Genomic DNA, 25259 nt, shown 5'->3' on the forward strand with positions numbered 1-25259 from the left:
TGCATATGTGTACATTTAAAAATATTATAATAGCATAGCTAATATTCATGAAGATATTTGTTCCAGGCACTGAGCTAAATTCTTTATAAAATATAGATCTTGTTATTATCTCCTTTTATAGAGTTTGATAGCTTCCTCAATGTTAGGCAACCAGACAATGTTGCAGCCACAAACCAGCTCAGGATTTTGATTCCAATCTCTATGTTAACAACAATTGCCCTGCAAAACCAAATTAGAAACAAGAAAAAATTATTTAAACACTGTAAAATAAGAAAATGAAAAAAAATCCAAAACTTTTTTCCCTCTACATTTTAAAAATCTCTCTCTCTCTCTCTCTCTCTCTCTCTCTCTCTCTCTCTCTCTCTCATTCTCTCTCTCTCTCTCATTCTCTCTCTCTCTCTCTGTGTGAAAGGAGTAAACATTTTGTAAGTGGGATTTTTTTTTCTCATGATAACCCTCTTCTATCAGGTAAGCAATGACCTTACATGTCAATATTTACTGTAATTGATTGAAATCAGAACACAGAGCAGTCCAGCTGAGACAGGAAGTTCTCCTATATCAAAGAACTTTGATGCAGATAAAGAGGAAATGATTAATCCTGGCAGAAGCAGGACTTTGGTCTCATGTTTACCCTCTGGCAAATGAGCAGCAGACAACCAAGGAGATGTCCCTGAGAGGAGCAGAGACTCCAGGAGTCCTGTATGTCCACCCACAACTCTTCCTGTGCTTACAAAAACCTCATTTGTCTCTGAAGACTGCACGGCCTCTGCCCACCAAGTCCACAAAAGCTGACCTCCATATATTTTCTTCGAGAATAGATTATCTCATCTCCAAAACAGGTATTTTTATTAACTTCCCCTGAAAACAGCAAGAGAGTTTATGAACACATACATCAAATATCACTACGTAAGTACAGGGATGCTTTTTCATCACTTAGAAAATGGACACCATTTTCCTCTTGGCTCTCCTACAAGCATTTGCTCATTTCCTAAAAGCACCGTTAAAGAAGTGAATTCTACATGAATAAAAATGATGTCAGGTTTCTATAATGAACATTTAGGGTTGATGATCACCAGTTTTATTTATTGGTGATATAATATGAGCTGCTACAAGACCTGCTTTTGTAAAAACGATGAGAAATGATAAACAAGGTCTTCCCGGAGGTATGATAGCTTAGCCATACCTGTCAACCCATAAACACATTTATCTAACCTTATCTTATAGTGTCTCAGACGGAAGTGGCAACTGCCTTGGAAACAGGGCTACATGTAGTTGGGCCCACACACCGTTGGCTGTGGGTCCCAACACAAGCACCTATTGGCTGTGTGATCTTGGACCACCTGGGGTTTCGTTTCCCTGTCTGCAATATATGAATAACAACAATACCTATTCCACAGGACTGTTGGGAGGATGAGTTGAACTTCTTAAAAATCCAGCTATTATTTAATTCTTCTCGTGGTGATCAAATAGATGAATTCTCCCAGATGCGTGTCACTGTTCTTTGAAATAGGATATATAATATCTTGCAGATAAGAAATCCCAAGAATAATATTTGCAATATGCCTTAGCTAAATCCATTCAACCTCAAGACCCTTTACAAGTACCTCCTATGCATAGGGTCTATAATGGCCAGACTTTGTCAAAAGGACATCTAGAATATTGTCCCAAATTTTCTAGTATACTGTAATTACTGTCTGCCTCTTCCTTGTGTTTACTTCTCATTTTTTTTAGTTATCACTTAACGAGTGAGCAAAACTGTGAACTACATCAGCATAAAATATTCATACAATAGTTCTTTGAGTCCTTCCTTTTAATGGCTTTTTCTTTTATCTTTTCAGCTAAGGCACCCCCACCCCTCCACACACACACTTAGAGACTAGCAGTCAATACCTATCAATGGGCAGCAATATCATGGTTGCTATATAGAATGTGCACCCGAATGCTGAAGTAAGAAGAGGGCCTAAGCTGAGGAGGTAGCCCCAAGCCTTCCTGAATGCAGTAGAGATTTCCTACCTGTGCCTTTGTGATAGCAGTGAGTGCTTTTTTCCCCCCTAGGGAAGACAGACTGAATGACTTCTGAGAGTTGACTTTGTTCATTATCAACCCGTGAACCAACAGCACTCAGGAGGATGTCCTGGGCAAAGAACTGTTGTCAGTGCTGACCAAAGACAAATATTCATTGAGCAACTACGTTTAATTACAAACCCAAGTAATCCTATTGATACTTCCCTCTGCTTAACCGAACCCCAGAGGAGTTGAAGAAGAGCTCAGAACTGGCCCTGTACCTCATTAGTTTTTTTTTTTTTGTAATAAACTCTTTGAGAAGAAGAGGTGACTGTATCTGGAACAAGGCAGGTATTTTAAGGTTGCAAATGAGGATAGGCTGGTAGGACAACTTTGGGTTCTGTTATCTTCCCAGTATTGCCCACAAAACGGCACTGCCTCCTCTCTTCCCACCATGGGACTAGCAGGCTGTGCCCTGGGAGAGAGCAGTTAGAGCTAGAAGAGTAGGTACACTGGCGTGCACTCAGCATCTTCTCCTCTTCAGACTCCAGTACAGCTGAGCACTGACAGCATCCTTGACTTCCCAGAACTGAAGACATTCCTGGACAAGATTTACTGTGCTGAATAGGACACAAAAGAAAAAGATTTTGTGAATGGTAAAACTGTAAAAAAGAAGACAGATACACACTTTCTTTAAAGAACTGAAAGGAAACAATTTTTCACTTTGAATTTAATAACCAAATAATTAATCATTTAAATGTAACAATGCCTGAAACAGTCTCCAGCCTGTGTGTCTCTGAGTTTGCTACTAGAAGACATCAGCAGTCTGTCCTCCAGCAGAAAGACAAACAGAGGGGATGTAGCATGATACAGGATGGAAAGACAAAGAGCACTGTCTCAAAAGTAGATTTTCTTTAGTTAGACTGGACTGTGACAAAGGACAAAATTATGTCATGATAGGTAATCCAGGGGTAAGTTAGTGGGGAGAAAGGGTCCTGTGAGGAGTCATTGTCAAGGGGAAGGTGTTGATAATACATCTTCTCTGGAGAAACATAATCTATGTCATCTTTAGATATTGATAGAGAAAAATAAGCATGAGTAAGGATTTACTAAATTAGCATTAACTATCATAAGACCTGGAGTAGACAGTCATGACTCGTACACAAAGAGAAAATTCTAATTTATCACATAGAAGATAGGAAGTCAATTACAAAAAAAGCCACATTGAAAAATGCAGGCATCAGGGTGTCAGTTTTATGTGATTCAATCATACCACTTCTAGGTATGTGCCCCAAGAGTTCAAGTCAGATTTCTAAATACACACTTGTATCCCTGAGATTGTTTTTCCTCTGTGTGTGTGCCTCTGCTGTATGCCCTTGTTCACAGCACAGAGGCCAGCCTTGGGTACCATTGCATAGAGTCATTTATTGAGACAAGATCTCTTATTGACTTAGACTAGGCAATTTGGTTAAGCTAGCTAGTGAGCAAGCCCCAGGGGCTGTCTTATTTCTGCCGCTTAGACCTGGAGTTATACATATACACCGCCATCACCAGCGTTTTTGTGTGGGCTCTGAAGATGGAACTTGAGTCCTCATACTTGTAAGGCAAGCACTTTATTAATTGTGTTGTAGCTCTCTAGTTATACCCAACTATAGTGTAGGCTGTTTGTGATAGCCAAGTTTTGGAATCAGCCTTCTACCCTCCCCAACCCCCAAATAGATGAAGAAATGAAGAAAATATGGTGGATATACATAATGATGTTCTACTCAACCATAAAGAAGATGAAATGTCTTTTTTGCAACAAAATGGGTAGAACTGGAGATTTCATGTTCCAAGAAATAAGCATGACTTGGAAAAACAAAAATCAGATGCTTTCTCTCATATATAGAATCTAGTAGAGGGAAAAGGACTAAAATTAAATGGATGGCTACTCTGAGTGTGGAAAGGGAAGAAAGAAGGAAAGAAAGGGAGGAAGGGAGGAAGGGAGGAAGGAAGAAAGGGGAATAAAAATAATAGAAGTAAATATGAGCAAAGTGCATTGTACACATATGTGGGAATGCCAAATGTTTTGTTAACCTTTACTCTTCATAATCTTTACAGGCTTCAATAAAAGATAAATGTAGAAGGAACTCATTGTAGACATAGATTAAATTTTGAAGTAAATTCCAGCAAGAAATTGTATGACTGATGTATTTAAAGTCACGTCACATGTATAATCAAATAGGAAAAAATGACCACTTTGATAAGTACAGAAAAAAGCATTTAATAAGGTTTACATAAGGTTTCTGATGCAGAAGTAATATAAAGCAGAACTCTGTAGGATTACCAGCAATATATTCATAAATATGTAAGAATTTGACATATTTAGTTAACTTGACAATTAATAGAAAAGGGTGAAATCATTTAGCAGGATGACTTAGCAATCATTTTTTGGGACTGTCTTTTGTTGTGTAGGAAAAACATAAGATAACCTTCTAGGTTGAATTATAGTAACTATCATAAATAAATAAATATATACGAATCAACAGCAGCAAAAAAAAACCAAACAAACAAACAAGTGTCTTAAACACAATATAAGTGAGTTCTCTGTCCTGTAGGAGAAGCCCAGAGGTAAGATGCAGGGCTGAAAGCAGCCACATGGATCTTCTCTCTTTCTGCTCTGCCATCCTCAGAATGGCCCAAGAAGTCTGCTCATAACTCTGTGCATCATTTCTAGGTTTATAATAGAAAAAAAATCAAGAGAAGAAAGGTGGTATGTTTCCTATTTTAAAAGCCCTTTCGAAGTGTTTCATACATACTTTTTAAAGTTAACTTGGTGACCTTACCTAACTGCATGGGAATGTGGTCTATATTAGAAGTGGCAGCATGTTCATCTAAAACTGGAGGTAAGTGTTTAAAAAACAATAGAACGAGTACTTACAGATAACTCACTAATGATGACTACAGGAAAAGCTATTCCCAAGTTGATTAAAGATCTGAAAGTGAAAGGTAGACTAATAAAATGATGAGAAGCTAAGAGATGTTATGTGGACAAATGTTTGTGGCATGGGAGGAGCTAAATCTCAGAAGCAGACCATAAAGAAAGGAAGTCCCAAAAGGAATATAGGCAGATTAAAGTCAGATACTGACAACGAAGTCAGCTTCTTGGGGAGGAGGTGACAGATGAGAGACGAGACTTCTGTTCAGTTCAGGACACCAAGAATTGAGCTTCCAGGGATGGACCACCATAGTCGAGTTTCCCCTCCCAAGATCTTAATATAACAAAGTGTCAATATCTAGACTGAAATCATCAAGACAAAATTTGCTACATTTGGCAATAAAGACAGAGGAGGTTAATTAACAAGATAGCCACCATTAGACCTTGTTGGGGAACACTATTTTAAGATGTGTCCCATTCATTTTTGCTGTGGACTATTTGTTTAATGATGCAAAGATGTGTTGCATTCTTTTATGTTACATTTGTTTAACTCTGTGAAGCTGTGTTACTTTGCCTGCCTAAAACACCTGATTGGCCTCATAAAGAGCTGAATGGCCAATAACAAGGCAGGAGAAAGGATAGGGAGGGCTGGAAGGCAGAGAGAATAAGTAGGAGAAACCTGGGAAGAAAAGATTGGGGAGCAAGAGGAGGAGAGGAGGACTGCAGGGGCCAGCCACCCAGCTACACAGCAAACCATGGAGACAGAAGTAAAGAGAGGTATACAGAAACAGAAAAAAGGTTAAACCCAAAGGCAAAAGGTAGATGGGATAATTTAAGTTAAGAAAAGCTGGCTACGTTCTGTGTTTGTCTTTCTGAGTCTGAGTTACCTCACTCAGGATATTTTTGTTTGTTTGGTTGGTTGGTTTTTTAGTTCCATCCATTTGCCTGCAAATGTCATGATACCATTATTTCTTACAGCTGAGTAATACTCCATTATGTAAATAAACGACAATTTCTTTTCCATTCTTTAGTTGAGGGGCATCTAGGTTGTTTCCAGGTTCTGGCTATTATGCATAATGCTTCTATGAACACTGCTGAGCAAGTGTCCTTGTGGTATAATTGAGCAGCCTTTGGTTATATGCACAAGAGTGGTATCGCTGGGTCTTAAGGTACATTGATCTCCAATTTTCTGAGAAACCACCATACACTCACTCATAAGTGGATATTAGATATAAAGCAAAGGATAACCAAACTACAATCCACAGCTCCAGAGAAGCTAGGTAACAAGGAGGACCCACCCTAAGAGGGACACATTGATTCCCCTGGGCAGGGAAATTAGATGGGATCTCCTTGGTAACCTGGAGGGGGAGTAGTAAGGGGGAAGTGAGGGAGGATGAGAACATGAGGGAGCAGGATGGTCGGGGTGGGGTGGGTGCTGTTCTTCTGTTAAAGTTTAAAATTAGAGGACACGAGATGGAACACGAGATAAGAGAGCTGTATTAACCATAGTTTATTACAGCGCGGGGAGAGGGGAAGAGAGACACGGGAGAGACGAGAGGGTGTGGGGTAAGAGCAGAGAGCAAGAGAAGAGGGTGGGGATCTGTCTCTTAAAGGGGTCCTTTATGCCTGGGTACAGACTAGTTCTCATGGAACTCTGAGCTGACCAGAGTCCTGCCTGAGTGCATTCTGCCAGGTATGGCAGGCCAGCGTAATGCCTGAACCTTTCAGTGGGGACAGAGGGGACAGTAATGAAAGAGAGCCATTATGGGGTTAGTGAGAAACCTGTTGCTAGGTAATTCGCAAGAATCCACAAAGATGACCCCAGCTAAGGCTCCTAGCAATAGTGGAGAGGGTGCCAGAACTGGCCTTCCCCTAAAATCAGACTGGTGCATACCCCAAGTATCATCATAGAACCCTCATCCAGTAATTGATGGAACCAGGAGCAGAGATCCACAACCAAGCACCATGTCAAGCACTGGAATCCAGCCGAAGAGAGAGAGGAAGGAACATATGAGCAAGGGAGGTCAAGATCATGATGAGAAATCTACAGAGACATGAGCTACAGTTTCCATGAGCTGAACCAAGCTCATGGAAACTCAAAAACTCTAGAAGACAGCAATGGAGCCTCCATAGGTCCTTTGTATGTAGGAGACAGTTGTGAAGCTTGGCCCGTCTGAGGGACTCCTGGCAGTGGGACCAGGATCTAGTCCCGGTTCATGAGCTTGTGGGAGTCCATTCCCTATGGTGGGATACCATGCTCAGCCTTAATGCAGTGGGGAGGGGCTTGGTCCTGCTACAACTTGGTGTACTGGACTTTGTGGACTCCTCATGGAAGCCCTTACCCGTTGGGAGGAGTGGATGGGGGTGGCCTGGAGGTAGATGGGGAGAGAGTAGAAGTGGGAGGGAGAACTGTGGTTAAAATATAAAATGAAAAATTTTTAAACAAACAAACAAATAAAATAAAAGCTGTCTAGAAACAAGTCAAGCTAAGGTGGGCATGTATAAGAAATAAAATGTCTCTGTGTATGATTATTTGGGAGTTGGGTGGTGGGCCCCCCAAAAGAGACAAAGCAAAGAGATGTTCTTGGTCAGAGATAAGGTCTCCTTGGAAGACTGTGGGAGCAATCCGTTGTTCATTCACAACGTCCGGATACTAACTGGACATGCAGAATCCCAGTGTTTGACTTCTGGTTGATGAGAAAGCCTGATTTACATGAAACATGAAAACTGAACCAACTCAAGATTCCTTGTAAGTATCTTATATGTCCTTCAGTTCATCCCCCATCCCAACACTGCACCCCACCTAGCTCCTTAGTCCCCCATGATGCAATCTCAGCTGCATAAGGGGAAATGGTTTCTCAGTACCTCCCCAAGGAAATCCCTGACACTGAAACTTGGCAACAGAAGAGCCCAAAAGAGACTTTTATTCTCAACTCTAATCCTCAACTGAGCTGTCGTGAAACAAAATGAATGACAAGCACTTACTAGGCACACAAATGTGAAGTCAGAAACCAGGGCAGCTGAAAAAGATAAGTTGTTGGAGCCTCATGTATTGCCTGACCATAAACCCACTTAGGCATCCATTCATTCAACAACTATTGTTGAGGACTAAAATGTACAGGCCTGTACTGTACTCTGGGGGTTCATAGACAATCAGTCAGAAAGGTTGGCCTCAGCCCTGATATTCAGTCTAGTGATAGAAATGAACTAACTCTCCCAAGCCCTTTTTCTTCAGAGATGCCCGGGAAGACCTTTAAGTAGGAGCATCTTTCTTAGCGTTTAAGCTGTGTTTTATTGGGATCTCTTCAGAGAGGCCTGTCCTGGCGATTGGATCTATCACAAAGTGCTGCTCATCTCTTCCGCAGCACACATTGCCATCCCAGTGCGCTTACCAATTTGCTTTGATCGATGCCCAAAGTTTTCAGATGGGAAACTCAAGTCTAGGGCACAGCTGAGCATTCCACAAATCATCACCAAAATTAAAACTCAAACTACGGAAGTAATGAAAGCTTTTAGATATCATCCTTGGAACTCAGTATACCTATGTATAAAACATGGTCAATGAACTTTCCGGCTCTAGAGATTAGGCAGGAAAAAGAAATACTGAGCATCCAGACTCTGAAACTATTTCTATTTTATAATGTACAGATAGTATGTTACATGTACAAAGTTCTAGGGAATCAATACACAGAAATAAAAACAAATTGATTATAGATGAAAGGTCAATAAGATTTCAGGACTCAAGGTCAAGTTTCAGAAATCAGCTGTATTTCTATTAACCAATGAATACTTAGAAAAGTAAGTTAATGAAATAATCCCATTGACATTAGTATCAGATGAAATAAAATATTTGAGCTATTATAAGCTACAAAATACTTTTGATGAGACTTAAAGGGAAGGACATCTTGTGTTTATGGATCTAAATACTTGATATTACTAAATGGGCAAACTGAATATTTAATTACTTACAGATTCAATACAGTACTTACCAAAACATTAGCTGACTCTAAAGACAGTTTTGAGGACAAAGCTGGAGAAGCCCAATTCCTATTTCAAATCTTGTGAAACCACAGACATGAGGGTAAGAATAGGCACATGATAAATAGCATAGGATTGGAGCTCAGAAGTAAGCACAAGTGGTCCATTGACTTCCCACAGGATGACAGACAACGGAGGGAAGCAAAGACTCATCCCCAGCCTATCTCCTCGCTGCATACAGACACTCCAGTTAGTCTGCCCTCGCGGAATCCCCTCCTGAGTTGTTCCTCTCAGCGCCAGCGCCAGCAGCTGTCCTTCCTTTCTCCTGGGAAGATGTTCTTCATTTCCGGTTCGCTGTTTCTCAATGTCCATTAGCTATAAATTGTAAGTATTAATTTTAATAAAATTTTACTGTTCATTCTTAAAAAAGGGTGACAATTGGATATTCACATGACAATAAATAAATAAATAAATAAATAAATAAATAATAAAAGAAGAAGAATCTTGGTCCTAATTACATACCATACAGAAAAAGATCACACAAGATAGAATATAACTATTTTAGATAAAACTATAAAATTCTTAGAAGAAAACAGAGATTCTTGTCACCTTAAATAAAGCAATAATCTTTTAGATAGGCCACTAAAGGAATCAATCACAAAAGCAAAAATTGGTTGACTGAATATTGTCAAAATTGAAAACTTTGTGTTTCAAAGGATAACTTCAATGGAGTGAAAGTAGAAACCAGGTGTAATGATATGTATCTGCATTCCCCAACACTCACAGAAGTATAATAAAGTGGGAGGATCGTGAGTTCAATGACAACCCAAGCTACATAGAGAGACCCTACCTCAAAATAAGTGTGTGTGTGTGTTAGAGCAGAATAAAGTTCCCATAGTATTTCTAGAAAAGAATCTGATGTCCAGAATATGTGGAGATATACAAGTCACCAATAACATGAAGAGAGTCCCAGCTTCATTAGTCATCAAGGAAATGTGAGACCCATGCAAGATACTACCATACACGTTAGGTTGAATCTAAGGGGGGAAAAGTGAAGTCAACTCAAACATCCATCTGCTGCGCCAAGAGAAAGCTGATGAAGTATTACTTAACTACACAAAAAGAAGAAGTCCTAGTCCTTATTGAAATAGAGATGGTCCTTTGAACTGTTAGGCTGAATTAAGGAAGCCATATGAAAGACTGCACACGATTTGTTTCTGCACATGTGCTTGGAGTATCCAGACATGCAAACTCATGGAAATGGAAAACTGTTTGGCAAGGGTTCAAAGAGGGAAGAACCGCAAACAACCCTAGTGGACTTACTCAGGGAGTTATGGTGACTTAGAGTGAGCAGCTGGACGTTTTCCCGTGTTACAGACACACTAGAATCCATTGAATTCCATAACAATGAATTTCCTGGCTTGTGAAAAACAGGGAGGGAGGGAGGGAGGGGGAGGGGGAGGGGAGGGGGAGGGAGGGACGGGGGAGGGAGGGGGAGAGAGGGAGAAGAGAGGGAGGGAGGGGGAGAGAGAGGGAGGGAGAGAGGGAGAGGAGAGGGAGGGGGAGAGAGAGAGGGGGAGAGGGAGTGGAGAGGGAGGGAGGATGAGAGGGGAAGAGAGGGGGAGGGGAGAGGGTAAGGAGGAGGGAGGAGGGGAGGGGGAGGAGAGGGAGGGAGGGGGAGAGAGGGAGGAGAGGAGAGAGAGGGAGGAAGGGGAAGAGGGAGGGAGGGGGAGAGAGAAGGAGGAGGGGATGGAGAGAGGGAGGGGGAGGAGAGGGAAGGAGGGAGGGGAGGGGGAGAGGGAGGGGGAGGAGAGGGAAGGAGGGAGGGGGATGAGGGGAGGGAGGGAGGGGGAGAGGGAGGAAGGAGGGGAGGGGGAGGAGAGGGAGGAAGGAGGGGAGGGGGAGGAGAGGGAGGGAGGTCCTCTCTGCTTTCACTCCAGCCGCTCTTGCACGCACGCCCTTTCCTCTGTTTTCCCTCTCTCATTCTCCACCAGCACGGTGAAGCGGAAGAGTCGCGTTTTCCGTAAAGCTCCACTTCCTGGCTGTTAAGAGAAGCTTTATCTTTTGCTAGCCGCTTTGGTTTATCCCCCGCCAGTCGCCTGGGCTCTGCCGCACCAGCCTGGTTCCAGATCCGCATCAGTCCCAAATAAACACACAGGAGGCTATATTCATTATGAAGCTGTTGGCCTTGTTTGTCTCTTACTGGCTAGCTCTGCTTTAAGTAATTACCCCATAATTGTTAATCTAAGTATGTCTCTTACCGGAGAATAGTTCCGGCTTCCTTCCCCATGGCGTCACATCTCGAACTCTCTTGTGTTTCCTAGCCCCACCTATCTAGATTCCTATTGGCCAGCAGTACTTTATTGACAAATGCACAGGCAAATAACAGGACTTCCCCAACACCTGGCAGTATTGGTTATTTTTCTCATCCCTGAGACCAAATACAGAGCAAGTAGCGAGGGAAGAAGCAGGGACAGTCTTAGCTCTGTTAGGAGGGAACCAGTCCGTCACCGCACGGTTAGCACGGCCGCACATGGCTCCGCGGTGGAGATGCTCGTTACAGCTACTCTCAGCCGACAAGGGAGTTAGTCCAGTCAGCACCCACCTGCCAAAGACTCCACAACTGCCCCAAACAGCCCCCTACGCCCGGGGCCAAGCATTCAAACACAGGCCCTATGGCACATTTTTCAGATCTCACCTTAACACGCACCCTCTCTCCTATTCCCTATGCATTTCTGCGATCAGAGTTCTCTTACCAAGAGTTCCGTCCAGCCTGGGAACCAATGAAGCATGGTGACCCAGTCTCCAGCTAGATAAACTGACTGGCTTCAGAAAGGGCGGGCCCAACATTCTCATACAGTAGGGTTTCAGAGTCGCGCTTCCTGAGGTCTGGGATAGCAGAGGCATCCGGGTCTTTTTCGTGGGTTGTACTCTTCGGTCTTTCTTTGGGATCTGGAAGTCAATGGGTTGCCTCTCTCTTTATTACTGGTAAACACGCTAATAAATTTGAATCACGTAGAGTTTACTATGACTAACAAATAAAAAAGTAGCCTAGAGCTGGAGCTGAGAGCTGTTTGCTGTCCTCACTCCTCATCAGTTTCTCTAGGGACAACTCACTTAACCCTCCAGCCACCTGTGAGGTGTGTATTGTTCTCATTCCTTCCTCCCTTCCAAATGAAGAACCTGTATCACAGAGTGCATAGACGCTTATCCAAGACCACAGAGTTAGTGTATAACCTTGAGTAAGTTCACCTCGCTGCTATTAGTCGTGTCACCATCTGCAGTCATTGGATTAGGCAACCTTGATACACGTGTACATGCAGAGCCGCGGTTTTTAAAGGAATTGACCTGGGAAGTTTCTATGACTCTGATTAAATTCCTATTCTGAAGTGTGTGTTTTCTTTAAAAGGAAATATGCCACAGAAACTTTCAAGAACTATCCATTGCATTCAATACTTTTAAGGTATGATTTCAGTTTTCTGCCTTTAGATACTTGTGTTTATTGCCTGAATCCGGATCAGCGTGTACACTGACCCCAGTTATCCTGGATGACTGACTACAGTGTTTCAGCCCTCACACAGTCACTACAGTGTTTCAGCTCTCACAGCCACCAAGTTACACACACCGTCTGTCAGTTATGCTCGCAAAGAAGAGATGTCCGTACTTTGATGTGTTTATTATGAGAACAGTCAGTGGATGGTCTACTGAGCTCACACAACAGCTATTCGGTTTGGCAGAGTATGATCACATCATCTAAAGTGCACGCAGGGCCTGCTACTACAGCTGTAAACCTCAGGAATCTGTGCTGCCTGGTTCTCTTTGCAAGGTACCTCTAAGTCCATGCTAAACCCACAAGCTGCTTTCTCGACATGATTAGAAAGGCAGAGTTGGCTGAATCCCAATCTTATTTAATTTATCCCTGGCTGGAAAGTTGAATGCTGCCCTCCTGGTCCTTCCTTCCAGCCCTCCCTGTGGAAAGACACATCAGGGTTTTCTCCAAAGAAAGTGTCAAAGGCAGGGGATGAGGCTTGGGGGTAGTGGGCTTAACTGGCTTCAATCTCCAGCAGCACAAGCAAACAGCAAGGAACTGCTTTGAGGGAGAGGTATTTTCCTCTAGACTCTTCAGTGCCTTCTGTTTGGTTTCCTACAGGGTGCTAATTATTGGTAGAACCCTGAGAGATGAAGCCTATTCACTGGGGATCCTTGTACAGCATCAAAAAGTGAAATTACTACTTTATTACACAGAAAACTCAAGTTGTCACCAGTAGGGAAGGGTGCACTTGCAGCCCCAGAGATAGGCTCCTGCCTGTAAGGAACACGCTGGCTTTAGATATACGCTAAGTGTGTGTTGTGATGGGTGAGGAGCCAAGCTAACCGGAAAATACCTAGCCTCCAGGAAACCTCTTTTGCCCATTAGTTTTACTTCCCTAGATGCTGAATTAAACTTAAAGATAGGAGACATTTTAATCAAGGCACTTGTATCTTACTGTTAATGAATTTTGGATCTTATCCAGTGTTTTAAAATATGTACTAAGTCATTTTCATTGTCCACATGCCTACACTGACAATCACCAAGGAAAAAAACTCCATGTGTGCCTGAGAGGGCCTTTCTGGATTGGTTTACCCATGGGGAAGGCTTGGTGTGGATGCGGAGAAAGCTGATGTCTGTACTTGTCTCCTTGGACTCTTAGCCATATGAAATCTTCCTCGATGAAGTTGCTCCTTGTCAAATAGCTCTGAGGAATGTAACTGATCCAGAATGGAAAGAAGAAAGAGTACAATCTTGGAAAGAAGTTGTCCAGGACCTGCCTTTGGTACCTACCTTTTCTGACTCACCAGTCTCTTCCTGCACCGTTTTGTCACCAAAGGCCAAAAGGAATCAGAAGGGACACTTTAAGGGGCACTGGGGAGACTTGCGTCATAGAAAGAGATGGTTGGTACTGCTGCCAAGAGCAACACTTTTGATCAGCCACAGCAAGCCATAGCTTGGGGCACAGTTCTATTTGAAGCCAGGGGAAGAACTTGAAATGAAGCAGAAACAGAAGAACCGGCTGTCCTCATCCTTCAGCAGTTCAGATTCGATGACACCTTTAATCCTAACACTCTGGAGGCAAAGTCAGGTGGGTCTCTGTGAGCTCATAGCTTTGTAGACCAGGCTGGCTTTGAACTCATAGAGTTCAGCCTGACTTTGCCACCAGAGTGCTAGGATTAAAGGTGTATACTTCCTCATCTGGGTTCAAGAGTTTTGTATCTTACATTTAAGTCTATCATCATTTTGGGGTGGATTTTGTATAGTTGTGAAGTGTTGTTCAACTTTTCAATCCTTTGCATATGGATATACAGAAATCCCAGTACTAAGTTTTTGAAAAGATTATTCTTTCCTCATTGAATTTTCTTGGCACCCTTGCTAAAATCAGTTGAGCATAGATGTGTGGGTTTATTCCTGGATGCCCAACTCTGTTCCATGGACTTATACATTTATATTCATGTCATTTATGCTGGCCTTGATTTCTGTGGCATTGTAGCAAGTTTGAAATTCATAAGTATGTGACCTTCAGGGTTGCTTTTCGTTTTCAAGATAATTTCGTTGTTTGTTTCCACATGAATTTTAAGATCAACTTGCCAACTTCTTTTTTAAAAGATTCTGATAAGGACTTTTCACTATTTTTTAGGTAAGAGCCAATAAGCTCCTCTATGTAGGGACTTCAAGAAAGCTGCTTCTGTTTTAATTGTTCCAAAGTACCGAATTCAGGCTCTCCATTATCACTTTAAAATAACTTCATTCATTTTGCAGAAAAATGACATTAAACAGATGCAAAACTGAATTTTAAAGTGTTCATGAATAAAGATGTGTGCTGTCAAGTAATCCATAGCACTCTTCCCAAGAATCGGGCTGTTTAATCAGCAAATTGAGAAAAAAATTCTTTGCAAAGGATTTTTTTCCTTTTGAAGAAATCTGATTGCAATTATTAAATAGAGTACTATATAGTGTAACAACTGAGTTAGCGAGGAACAGAAAACCGGTGAATTTTCAGTGACTGGAACTCAAAACTGCAGTCTGTGGGGACAAGCCCGGAAGGCCTTCCGGCCCCCCACCAGAGAGGCCTGGCTGCAGAGGGCCCCTGATTGCAGAGGGCTTCAGCTAGGATGCTGTCAAGCACAGTATTTAAAGATGCCTCTCCTTTAAGAGTTTTCATGTCTAATGTTTGCAAATGATCCCACCACAGAGATTATTCTTCTCATCACTTGCCTTCCTTTGACACGTTCCTAAGTTGCCTTGAGAAAGTACAGAGACCTGGTTGATAGATGTATGGATGAGTTCATATGGGTTACAATATGTTTACCAACTGTATACTTACACAGACTCAGATGTACAAGTTTCTAGTAAAATTTGTATTGGTATTTCCAACACATTCATTTCCATTAGACTTAAGATTGAAATGGGTCAATTAAAATTCTGTCTGTGAAAAATACCACACACTAAAGGAGATAACCCTGGATATGTGCACCATAAGTGTGCACTTCTCAGATACCACATCCCTTATGAATAACACCTACTCTGTGGACTATCTTAAGAAAATCCCAGTATCGCAGTGTCAAGCTTCAATCATTTGTCTCCTTTCTGTGCCATAGACTTACTTCTATCACAAAGAGTGTGTTCAGAGAAGGACAGCTACTCTGATACAGATGCATACACATTAGTGTGAAATAAGCCTAAGAAGACATCAAGAAGCATTTTCTAAAGCAAATATACGGTGTCTAGAAGCTACAAGTTTAATACGTGCAGATCTACTACCCCTTCTTGAAAAGGTAACGTGTTAAGTCAAATCCACCCTCATACGGATGCTTTCTGTGTGAGGGGCAGATTCTAGAAGGTCCCACGGAAAGTCACCATATTGGCTTCCCAATGCAGAATGGTTGGTTTTGAAACCGTATTCACACAAACAACAAAAGTAGACTCAGCCGGGTGATGGTGGCGCACACCTTTAATCCCAGCACTTGGGAGGCAGAGGCAGGCGGATCTCTGTGAGTTCGAGGCCGGGCTGGACCCATAGCCTCCGAAACAATACAGAGAAACCCTGTCTCGTAAAAACAAAACAAAACACAAAAAAAAGTAGACTCAGCAGATTCTGTGTGTGTGTGTGTATGTGTGCACGCGCGTGTACACAAACTATAATAAAAGAAAAAGAGGCTATCAACCTGAGGGGAGGCACGGAAGGGGTTTGAGGGAGGGTGAGTGGAAAAGGCTGGATAGAGGAATGAAGTAATGTAATTCTAGTTCACCTAAAAACATACTTATTTTGTGCTGTGACTCAGTGCACATACTTTTATATATATATCTAACAGAAATTTTCTGAAATAATACTTTTACTACCTTCACTGCACTCTGATATTTTCAATTCTGTCTCTTTCATTTGTAAAAACGCCTAGTAGTCAACCCAATTGTCTCCATAACTGTCTCCCTAACTCTTGGTACCCAAGCTGTAGTTGGGCAAACACTGTTCCCACAGGAGGGATTAGTGCAAGCAAGGCTATCCAGCTGTCACCTAGTGTTCCTGCTCACACTTAGCTTTGTGTTCTGTGGACGTTTCTCTCCTCTGTGACAGCCTCAGTGCCAGCTGCTGAAGGTATGCTGGAGCATTATGCAGGCTTTAAACCTAGCCCAACCAGAACAAAACCAACAGCGTCTTTTCAAACACAGCAATCCTTAATGTTGGTGATGGTATAATCAGCAATCTAAAGACGGGCATTGGAGAAGCATCTCTACTAAGCTGAAATTCATCCCAAGCAACTAGTTTACAACCCCCCTTTCTCTTGACTTTTTTCCCCTTGTCCTCCCTGATGTCAGATTTTATGCTCAGTGGGTGTAATACGTTTGCCTTCTATACCCAAATGTCTGCTTTCTTTCCCAGAGAGTGGCTTTTCTTTTAGCCTGATGGCAGCCTTCCATGCTGTCTCTCCCATCTTTTTCTAGCTCTCTGAAGAATGAGAGCTCTTTTATTCAACCCCGGGAAGTAACTCTCTTGACTCCTCACCCACCAATCAATCATGAGTTGCCCAAGGATGCCCAGTAAACTCTGGCTCCCCTTCCTTCCCAGCCAGAACATCTTTTCAGCTCTGATTAAACAAGGACCCAGATTCCACAGCCAAGCTAGACAACAAGGGTACATAAGTAAGTGTGGTTTTTACGAAAATGTCTGTTTCATTTTAGAAGTTGTATGGTGCATCGGGTAGTAATGTCATTGTGTCTACCTACCATTAAGAAAAAGACTGTCAGTGAGGAGGTCTAGGCAATCTATGGGGCCTTTGGTAGTTGACCAGTATTTATTCCTGGCATACAAATGGACATTGGGTACCCATCCCACAATGAGAGATGCACTCTCACCCTGGACTCTTGAGGGAGGTTCTAGGCCCTGTCCTGGATGAAATGACAGATTATGGACACCCCCATGGAAGAACTCACCCTCCCTGGGGAAAGGAGGGGGTATTGGGTGGGTGGTGGGAGGGGGTGGGGGGAGGGTAGGGAAAGGGAGAGGGATGTGAGATTGACATGTGAAGAAACCTTGTTTCTAATTTGAATTTAAATTTAAAAATAAAATTTAAAAAAAAAGAAAGAAAGCACAAGCAATCCTGTGCAAAGTGCATGGAAAGAGAGATTTCCCACTGTTGTGGAATATTATTTTAACTGGGCAGTGATGTGTTACATGTGTTTATGCTTGTAATATTACTTTAACTGTGTAAAGATGTGCTAAGTTTGTTTCTGCTGCCTTCATTTAAATATGTAAAGATGTGTGTTTATTATGTAAAAAAAAGAAAAAGAAAAAACTGTATTTAGCTGGAGGTTGGGTGGCATTAATTTAGCAGCAGGGATTCCCTGCCCCTGCTCTGATTGGAGGAAGTCCTGTTTAGCAGTCTTGGCCTTTCATCTTTCTGTTTGGCTGCATCTGTGTAGGTTTCGCTAGTGAGGACGAGTCCCCTCGAACGATGAGTCTTAAGGGCTATCCTTAACTGCACGGGCCTTCTCTAGTGCCTCTTCTTCCATGTTTCTGTTTTTTTAATTCAGACCACTCAACTAAATACGCATTAAATATGCAGCCCGGTGGAGCAGCACTCCACCACTGGGTTCCTGTCCAGATCATATTTAGCAAATGTCCCAGCTTTTTGGTAAAGCTGGTTTTTTTTTTCAACTCATTCCATCTAAAAAAGCTAGATAACATGTAATAACAGGCAAAGGTATGAGAACAGGGGTTCTCAGCCATCCTAACGCTGCCGCCTTCAATACAGTTCCTTCAAAACAGTTCCTTCAATACAGTTCCTGTAATACAGTTCCTTCAATACAGTTCCTTCAACACAGTTCCTGTAATACAGTTCCTTCAACACAGTTCCTGTAATACAGTTCCTTCAACACAGTTCCTGTAATACAGTTCCTTCAACACAGTTCCTGTAATACAGTTCCTTCAATACAGTTCCTGTAATACAGTCCTTTCAATATACTTCCTTCAATAGAGTTCCTATAGTACAGTTCCTTCAATACAGTTCCTCATGTTGTGGTGCCCCCCCAACCATAATGCTATTTTAGTTCCTTCATCACAACTGTAATTTTGCTACTGTTATGAACCATGATGCAAACATCTGTGTTTTCAGATGGTCTCAGGCAACCCTTGTGAAAGAGACATTTGACCCCCAAAGGGGTTGTGACCCACAGGTTGATAACTACCCCATCTGACTCTTTTTGCTTTATTGTCTTTTTCCTCAGCATTTTTACTGATGTCAGTATTCAAAACCCGTTGTCAAAGCTTTGGTACATAACCATCGAGACTCTGAGTGTGTTTGTGTGTGTGTGTGTGTGTGTGTGTGTGTGTGTGTGTGTGTGTGTGTGTGCGCGCGCGCGCGCGTATTACATGCGTTCTTATTAATGCAATATTTTAGAAAGTCTTATGAACAGCTGCCTAAGGTGATTCTAGTGAGATTTATCTTTTCATTTTCTTATTTCACTGTTGCCTGTGTGCCAGTGGGCCTGTGGAAGTCAGAGGGCAACATTTCCAGAACCATTTCTCTCTTTGCCTTCTCTGGAGTACTCTGTTGCACTGAGTACTCCAGACTGGCAGGTACGCACGCTGCCGCCTGGTGGCGCTCCTCTTTCCATCTCTCACCCCTCCGCACAACAGCGGGCTCTTTTGCATGGGTTCTAGGAGTCAAAGGCAGGTCTCCAGGCTTGCACAGCAAGCACTCCGCTCAGGGCTCTCCCTGTTCGCCTTCTCCCCATTTCTTTATTTCTTCCTCTACGTTGTAGGTAGTCATCATGGCGGCAAGCCGCTGAGGAGCGTGGGGACACAAACGGGTGCGGAGAGGAATCCAGAGGAACAGCAGCCACAGCTAATCGTTCACACAGTGCGTTTGCTGCTCTCAGGACTATCAGTTTGTCATCAGCCTCCTAAGCACTTCCAAAACTATGTTTATCCTTTCCTGAGCTTCACCAAGAGCTGATTTAAAAAAAATTACCTAGGTTTCCCCTTTTGTTTTTGCCACGTCAAAAAGAGAGGAATAATTTATAGTGATTCCCCAACTTGTGCTACTTGGATCACTATGAAAAAGTCCCGCTCCTGTCTAGGACGTGGCTCAGAGCGAAGATGAGGCTATTATTTGAGTTCCTGCCACCAGGCACTGCAAGGAGGAAGTGTGTGCATCAGAGCAGGGTGAGGACTGAGTCCCCACAGAGCAGTATTTCAGTGCAACTCTATTAAATTACAGCCGTGGCCAATCCCAGGAAACACCCCTCTTCCCCATGAAGCGTTTATCACCACCTAGACACCAAGTCTATGGCCCACCCTCCCCGTCCCTTCACACTCTGCCTATCCATCTCCTTCCTTTGTTTCACTCTGGGAGGAAGGCTTGTTATATATTGTTTGTATCATGCTTTAATCACGGACCGTGGATCACTTTATAGTTCCCCAAGTGCCTTGGCAAGGTCTCTCTGTATAAATAAAATGATTATTATTAAAGTCAATTAATCAGAAGCACGATTCACTTTTCAGTACCTGACATCTTGAGTATTTATTGACTCACAGAAATCATTTTTGTTCCCTTCTAGTGTACATTTTAAGGAATCAATAACATCAAACACGATAGTGTAGATTTCTTTAATTAGATTGTACTTTGTACATGCATACAGATGTGTTGATCTGTTGAGGATAAATGATTGATGAAGAGTACGATTAAATGTGCTGGGGAGTAATGGTGTTTGGGGAATGCTGGGGAGGCTTGTTGCATAATTTGCAAGCAATTTTAATTCATATTCAGCAAAAGCAAAAGCAGAAGCAACTCCTTGTGTAATTAGAATCTCCCATCCACCTTGATCTCTTTTGACAGGTCTGGAGTAGCTAACTGCTCGCTTTCTTTCCTTTTTCTCTTAGTAAATTTTTAATTACACAAACACACACACACACACACACACGCACTCACACACACACTCACGCGCACATACACTCACGTGCACATACACACTCACACACACGCACACACGCACTCACACACACGCGCGCACACACACACTCACGCGCACACACACGCACTCACGCGCGCACACACACGCACTCACGCGCGCACACGCACGCCTAAGTATATGGCTCCATAACCTAAGTATATGGTTCCTAATTTCTCTACAGAAAACAGACAAAAAGGGACTTAAGAAATCCTTGTGTTTTCAGTGATGGGATGGAACCCAGGGGGTCACACACACTGGGAAGGACTCTTCTGTGAAGCTATTTCCCCAGCTCCAAAGGACCACTTAGAACAGGAAACAAAACATTTACACTCTTTTTTTTTTTCCCCGAGACAGGGTTTCTCTATACTGTTTTGGAGGCTGTCCTGGAACTAGCTCTTGTAGACCAGGCTGGCCTTGAACTCACAGAGATCTGCCTGCCTCTGCCTCCCGAGTGCACATTTACACTCTTGAAAGCCTACCTCCTGCCAGCTTCCTGATGTCACTTCTACTCCCCTATTTAACCTTTTGTACATACCGCAGGCACAGGATTCTCTACCTGCCAGTGATTCGCTTTATGATAGTTTGGTTGTTTGTTTATATCTATGGATGGCCAGGAGGCAGGAATCATATCAAGGGCAGGGAACACAAAGAGCTATTAAAGATAGTCTCAGCCCTTGATAGTCTTTCAGTCCAGGGGTAAGAGGAGACAGACAGATAAACAAATGGGATCTGATAAGCGGTAGGAGTTCTATAAAGGAAGACAATAGACTTCCAAGGAGATGGGCTCAGCCTCCCTGGGGATAATAAAAAGACTTCCTAGATGGCCATCTTGAAGCCTATTGGAAGTAGGTGAGGATTAGTTGACCCAAATTACACTGGAGGGTCTTCTTGAATTGTGGCTGAAAGCTTGCCTTCTTTACTCCTTTTCTCTCATTTCCACCCACTGCTCCCAACCCCACCCCCCTCCCCCATGTCCTGGAACCAGGCTGTCCTCGAACTCACAGAGATTGGCCTGCCTCTGCCTCCCGAGTGCTGGATTAAAGGTGACTGCCTGGTTCTTTGCCCAGTTAAGTTTCTACCACCACTGGCCTTCCCTGAGTCTCATGTGTCTCATGAAGTGTCCTCCTTCCTTCTCCCTTTTGATCTCTTCCCTTCTGAAGGTGGAAACCTCCCCGAAATGTGTTTCTGCTCCTTCTGTCAGAACTGATTCTGGCTGTGGGGGAGAAGAGAGCCCACACGAGGCACTACTCTCTCCCTCTCTTGGGTTCTCTTAGGGCTGAAGGGTCCTAGTAGCTAAGAACTGAGTGGGGATGGGCAGGTGGATGGGGGAGATGAACAAAGGAGACAAAACCATTCCAGGCAGTTCTTTTCAGGGTTCTACCTTGAGTCCCACAGTCAGTCAAATTGATTTTGGTTCAGTTAATATTGTGTTCCTGGTACCACTGCCAAGTACTATTCAATTTTGGATGTCAAGGTGGAACAGATGCAGTTTTGTTCCATTTTGGCTGCAGAAACTCTGTCCTTCTATCTGAAAAACAAAAACAAAAACAAAAAAAAGGTGGTTTGTGATGACTGCCTGTCCACCAAGCACACTGTTCTGGTGAGTTCTGCCAGGAAGATGCTTTTGTCATGTCAATAGGAAACCACTTACAACACCAGCAAGAAACCTGGACCCCTGTTCCATCATTATGCCAGGAACCCCCCCTTGTATTTCATCTGATTCTAACAGGATGATGTTTGTACCTTACTCATTGGCTGTCCAAATGGGAGATTTGGCTGGAAATTAGCTGGCTTAAGTTCAGTGCAGACAAGATAAATGCCCAGAGTTGGTCAACTATAGAACCTGGGAGAGACAGTCTGTCCTCATCTTTCTTTCCATGGGTTTTGTACAAGGGGAAGCTGGAAAGTTGAGGGACAAAATGTGATTATCACTGGGCAAGTTTAGATCAAAAGACAGAGTAGCAAGATGATGAACACGCAAGAGCTTTGCATCCAACAATCTGAGCTGAAATCATGCCTGGATCAGGCAGCCTGGACCACTTAGGCCAGTTGCATAAACCTCAAGAGTGTTCACTAGTATCGTTTGAGGTAGTAATGCAAGCCTCAAGGTACCATGCCGGGGAGCAAGAAGGTATTGCATGAGAAGAACTCTAAGTTCATGGCTTCTTGATGGAATTACTTTAAAATCAGAGAAGCCCCCAGTGCAAAGTGCAAGACCTTGGTCACATCAGGTCTCCAGAGATAAAAGGCATTTGGAGTTCAGACTTTGGAAAGGCATGGTTAAAATGAAATAAAATAAAATAAAAAGCGTAGCTCTCTTGTGGACTTGAGATTCTTAGATGTGGGTTTTCTAATGAAGTCACAACTAACCAAGAATAGCAGAATGGCAGCTCAAATTCACGTCCCACTCTAAGGTAAAAATCAATGGCAAAAAATATTATTTACATATGGATAGAGATGTTTAACAGATTATAAAGTAGGGTACCAGAGATATTTGTTGATTGATGTCCAAGAAAAGGTATGGGAAGATTATGTGCACACATCCTATATATTAATGAAAGCATCCAATCCTTTTGAAATCGTGTTAAAAGGTCACCCTCATATGGAGTGATGAGCTGTCCTGGGATCAGACACAGGGAAATACATGGCCTTTGCTCCAAAGAAGACCATAATTCATTATTAGAACACTGGCTTCTCCCACATATTATTCACACAAGACAGAAAAATTTCACTGAGAAAACACATCTCTGAAGTTGACAGAATAGAAAATATAATTCGATTTGAGCTTCTGTACAGCAGAGGAAATAACTAACAATGTCTACAGAAAGGGAGACAAGCTTTGCCAGCTATTCATTTGACAGGGGGCTATTGTCCAGGATACATAAAGAACTCAGAAACACAACCACCAAAAGAATAGAAAGCTCGTAAAAGAAACACAAATGGCCAATAAATGCGTGAAAACAAATGCTGAACTTCCTTAGACAACCTGGAAATGCAAATCAAACTGCACTGAGATCCCGTACCAGCCCTGTCAGAGCTCTGTCATGACACAAACAACTCTCCACAAATGCTAGCAAGAGTTCAGAGATAAGGAACCCTTTCACACGGAGTGGGAATGAAGAGCACCACAGTGTGGCGATACATTATTTATGATTTATTAAAGCTTGCCTGAGGATTCAGAAAGCAAAGTCAGTCTCAATCAGTGGTGATACACACCTTTAATTCCAGCAGCCAGAAGCTGAAGGTGGTGGTACACACCTTTAATCCTAGGACTCAGGATTAAGAGGTAGAGGGATCTCTGGGAGTCCAAAGCCACCTAGATTTACACAAGATAGATCCAGTTCTAAAGAGAAACAACTCACACAAAGATGGTCTCAGTACCTGGGATCTCATGCCTTTAATCCCATAACTAGAGGGGTATAAAAGACAGGAGCAGGGTTTTCAGCAGTCAGTCTCAAGCATTCATTCTCCAGCCACACTGAGGATAGCAATGCATTGAAGTCTCAGGATTCTCAGCCACACTGAGGAGAGGCAGCAGTCTGAGGTTTGGTGGAGCCAGAATCGCCTTTCATTCTGAAGCAGAGTGAGAGTTAGTGACCAGAATCTTTGCTTTTCTGATCTTCAGCTTGAAGCCTGAACCCCAATATCAGTCTCTGGGTCTTTTATTTATCATGTTACACCACAGCTACAATGAAAAACAGCACGGGGCTTCCTCAAACTGAAAATACAACCATCGTGTGTCTATACATCTGCCCCTATCTATATGCCTGAAGGAATCAAAGTCGGCATGCCACACATGCACACCCATGTTTATTGTGACACTGTTGATAGCAGCCAAGTTATGGAATCAGACAGATGTTCGTCAACCAATGATAACTGGATGAAGAAAACATGACCTATATATGGGCTATTATTCAGCTGGTAAGGAAAACATAGCAAAAACATTTTCAGGAAAATGGATAGGATTAGAGATCATCATATTAAGCAAAATTAGCTAGACTCAAGATCAAGAATCACATAATTTATCTCATGCATGTGATGAAATCAATTCAAAACCATAAGATTATAAGAGGAATTATAAGGGGGCAAATCTTCTCAAAGTACTTTGTATGAAAACGTCATAATGAAACCCACTGTTTAGAACGATGAATATATACTAAGTGTGCATACAAAAAATGGGACTTTAGGATAGATTTCTCTCATTTTCCATGTTATACACAATGGGTCCAGAAGTCCATCCTATCAGGTCCACTCTGAAAACACACCACTCCACCACGCCTCACCACCTGACCACAGTAAACCACACCTAACTACTTCTTACTCAGAAGTACCTTCTGACTGGGCTCCCACCAAGTTACAAACACCATTTTAAAGAGACTGCCCCTGTACTCAGGCCTCCCTACTCTATGCTGTCCTGTTTCACTTGGAATAGAAGCCAAACTCCTTCCCATGGGACATTCTAAGACATCAGGGCTCTCTTTCATTTTCTGACTTCATTCTCCTCTTATGTCTTCTTGCCTACTCTGCTCTACTACACTGGCCTCATTTCTGGTCTCTACAATCTCATCTTCCTAGATTTCTGGTCTCTAGAATCTCTTCCTAGATTTCTGGTCTCTAGAATCTCTTCCTAGATTACTGGTCTCTAGAATCTCATCTTCCTAGATTTCTGGTCTCTAGAATCTCTTCCTAGATTTCTGGTCTCTATAATCTCATCTTCCTAGATTTCTGGTCTCTAGAATCTCATCTTCCTAGATTTCTGGTCTCTAGAATCTCTTCCTAGATTACTGGTCTCTAGAATCCCATCTTCCTAGATTTCTGGTCTCTAGAATCTCTTCCTAGATTTTTGGTCTCTAGAATCTCATCTTCCTAGATTTC

At 42.6% G+C, this 25259-nt stretch overlaps 1 long non-coding RNA gene across 1 annotated transcript; it reads right to left on the reverse strand.

Moving 5' to 3' along the window:
- Window positions 1-824: 824 nt before the first annotated feature.
- Window positions 825-11207, reverse strand: LOC110342911. The gene is made up of 3 exons (XR_005872974.1): window positions 11161-11207; window positions 8911-9274; window positions 825-2624 (listed from the first exon to the last, which is right to left on the reverse strand). It is a non-coding gene; the product is annotated as an uncharacterized LOC110342911 (long non-coding RNA).
- Between the last annotated feature and the right edge of the window lie 14052 nt (window positions 11208-25259).

Source organism: Mesocricetus auratus, unplaced genomic scaffold (genome assembly GCF_017639785.1).
Source record: "Mesocricetus auratus isolate SY011 unplaced genomic scaffold, BCM_Maur_2.0 Super-Scaffold_100043, whole genome shotgun sequence".
Lineage (NCBI taxonomy): Eukaryota > Metazoa > Chordata > Mammalia > Rodentia > Cricetidae > Mesocricetus > Mesocricetus auratus.